The sequence below is a fragment of the Arachis ipaensis genome, chromosome B6 (genome assembly GCF_059453495.1).
Source record: "Arachis ipaensis isolate K30076 ecotype BB chromosome B6, ASM5945349v1, whole genome shotgun sequence".
Lineage (NCBI taxonomy): Eukaryota > Viridiplantae > Streptophyta > Magnoliopsida > Fabales > Fabaceae > Arachis > Arachis ipaensis.
The window spans coordinates 98426688-98430147 of NC_142441.1; the positions used below are offsets into that span (position 1 = coordinate 98426688).

The window sequence follows — 3460 nt, forward strand, 5'->3', positions numbered from 1 at the left end:
TGGATTTTTTTTTGTATTGCTTGGGAGAGTACTAGGAGGGATTTCAGTGATCCTTTTACTCAGCTGGCCCACTTGTGCTTTCAAATTTCTAATGGAGGACCTTGTTTCATTCATGAAACTCACAGTGGCCTTAGATAGATCAAAGACTAAGTTTGCTAAATTAGAGGTATTTTGTTCAGAGTTCTCTGTCTGTTGCTGAGTGGATGATGGAAAAGGTTTACTATTGTTAAACCTATTTCTTCCACCATTATTAAAGCCTTGTTGAGGCTTTTATTGATCCTTCCATGAGAGATTTGGGTGATTTCTCCATGAGGGATTATAGGTGTTTCCATAGGGTTCACCTATATAATTCACCTCTGCAATTGCAGGATTCTCAGGATCATAAGCTTCTTCTTTAGAAGATGCCTCTTGAGTACTGTTGGATGCAGCTTGCATTCCATTCAGACTCTGAGAAATCATATTGACTTGCTGAGTCAATATTTTATTCTGGGCCAATATGGCATTCAGAGTATCAATTTCAAGAACTCCCTTCTTCTGAGGCGTTCCATTACTTACAGGATTCCTCTCAGAAGTGTACATGAACTGGTTATTAACAACCATGTCAATGAGTTCTTGAGCTTCTGCAGGCATTTTCTTTAGGTGAATGGATCCACCTGCAGAAGTATCCAATGACATCTTAGCTAATTTAGATAGACCATTATAGAATATATCCAGGATGGTCCATTCTGAAAGCATGTCAGAAGGACACTTTTTGGTCAGTTGCTTGTATCTCTTCCAAGCTTCATAGAGGGATTCACCTTCTTTCTGTCTGAAGGTTTGAACATCCACTCTAAGCTTACTAAGCTTTTGAGGAGGAAAGAACTTGGCTAAGAGAGCCGTGACCAGCTTATCCCAAGAGTTCAGGCTATCTTTGGGTTGAGAGTCCAACCACACTCTAGCTCTGTCTCTTACAGCAAATGGGAAAAGCATGAGCCTGTAGACTTTAGGATCTACTCCATTAGTCTTAACAGTATCACAGATCTGCAAGAATTCAGTTAAGAACTGAAAAGGATCTTCAGATGGAAGTCCATGAAACTTGCAGTTTTGCTACATTAGAGAAACTCATTGAGGTTTCAGCTCAAAATTGTTTGCTCCAATGGTAGGGATGGAGATGCTTCTTCCATGTAAATTGGAATTAGGTGCAGTAAAGTCACCAAGCATCCTCCTTGCATTATTATTATTTTCGGCTGCCATCTCCTCTTCTTGTTCGAAAATTCCTGTAAGGTTGTCTCTGGATTGTTGTATTTTAACTTCTCTTAGTTTCCTTTTCAGAGTCCTTTCAGGTTTAGGATCTGCTTCAACAAGAATGTTCTTGTCCTTGCTCCTGCTCATATGACAAAGAAGGGAATAACAAAGAAAATATGAGAGAGGGAGAATTTCGAAAATAAATTTTGAAAAAGAGTTAGTAATTTTCGAAAATTAAGAAAAAAATTAAAATTAAATTTAAAAATTGAAACAATTAATTAATTAAAAAGAATTTTTTTTGAAAAAGAGGGAGGTATTTTCGAAAATTAGAGAGGGATAGTTAGTTAGGTAGTTTTGAAAGAGATAAGAAACAAACAAAAAAGTTAATTAGTTAGTTGAAAAAGATTTGAAAATCAATTTTGAAAAGATAAGAAGATAAGAAGTTGGAAAAGATATTTGAAAATCAAATTTTTGAAAAAGATAAGATTTTTTTTTTTAAAAAGGTATGATAGAAAGATATGATTAGAATTAGTTTTGAAAAAGATTTGATTTTTAAAATCACAATTAATGACTTGATTCACAAGAAATCACAAGATATGATTCTAGAACTTAAAGTTTGAATCTTTCTTAACAAGCAAGTAACAAACTTGAAATTTTTGAATCAAAACATTAATTGTTGATGATATTTTCGAAAATATGATATAAAATTAAGAAAAATATTTTGAAAATATTTTGAAAAAGATTTTTGAAATTTTTGAAAATAAAAAAAATGGAAAAGATATGATTTTTAAAAAGGATTTGAAAAAGATAAGATTTTTAAATTGAAAATTTGATTTGACTCATAAGAAACAACTAAGTTTTAAAAAGTTTTGAAAAAGTCAACTCAAATTTTCGAAATTTATGAGTGAAAAAGGGAAAGATATTTTTTTGATTTTTGAATTTTTAATGATGAAAGAGAAAAACATGAAAATGATACAATGCATGAAAATTTTGGATCAAAACAATGAATGCATGCAAGAATGCTATGAATGTCAAGATGAACACCAAGAACACTTTAAAGATCATGATGAACATCAAGAACATATTTTTGAAAAATTTTCAATGCAAAGAAAACATGCAAGACACCAAACTTAGAAATCTTTCATGTTCAGACACTATGAATGCAAAAATGCATATGAAAAACAAGAAAAGACACAAAACAAGAAAACATCAAGATCAAACAAGAAGACTTACCAAGAACAACTTGAAGATCATGAAGAACACTATGAATGCATGAATTTTCGAAAAATACAAAGTATTTTTTAGAAAAAATGCAATTGACACCAAACTTGAAATTGACTCAAGACTCAAACAAGAAACACAAAATATTTTTTGATTTTTATGATTTTATTAATTTTTTTTTGGTTTTTTCAAAAATTAATGTGAGAAAGAAAAATAAGAATTCCAAAATCTTTAAGAAGAATTCCAGGAATCTTCGAATATTAGCCCAAAGCTCCAATCAAAGGGTTGGACATGGCTTAATAGCCAGCCAGCTTTAGGATATAAATCAGGCATGCAACAACTGATATTCAAATTAACTTGCCTCTATACTGATGGTTGGAAGCCCCTATCCAAAAGAATTAGACATGGCTTTATAGCCAGCCAGGCTTCAACATGCTTCATGAAACTCTAGAATTCATTCTTAAAAATTTAGAATAATTTTCGAAAACAGATGAGAAATTTTTGAAAGATTTTTGAACAATTTTTGAAAATAAAACAAAAAAAAATTACCTAATCTGAGCAACAAGATGAATCGTCAGTTGTCCAAACTCGAACAATGGCTACATCCCATCCTCTCTGTGAAAATGGTCCGATGCACTGTCACTGCATGGCTAATCATCTAGAGGTTCTCGATCATACTGGAATAGGATTTACTATCCTTTTGCGTCTGTCACTACGCCCAGCACTCGCGAGTTTGAAGTTCGTCACAGTCATTCAATCCCTGAATCCTACTCAGAATACCACAGACAAGGTTTAGACTTTCTGGATTCTCATGAATGCCGCCATCAATCTAGCTTATGCCACGAAGATTCTGATTAAGAGATCCAAGAGATAGTCAGTCAATCTAAGGTGGAACGGAAGTGGTTGTCAGGCACACATTCGTAGGGGAATGATGATAATTGTCACGTTCATCACATTCATATTGAAGTGCGAATGAATATCTTAGAAGAGGAATAAGTTGAATTGAATAGAAAAA

At 33.0% G+C, this 3460-nt stretch overlaps 1 non-coding gene across 1 annotated transcript; it reads left to right on the forward strand.

Moving 5' to 3' along the window:
- The first annotated feature begins 729 nt into the window (after positions 1-729).
- On the forward strand, positions 730-837 carry LOC148561915 (small nucleolar RNA R71). The gene has a single exon (XR_015888098.1). It is a non-coding gene; the product is annotated as a small nucleolar RNA R71 (small nucleolar RNA).
- Positions 838-3460: the final 2623 nt, after the last annotated feature.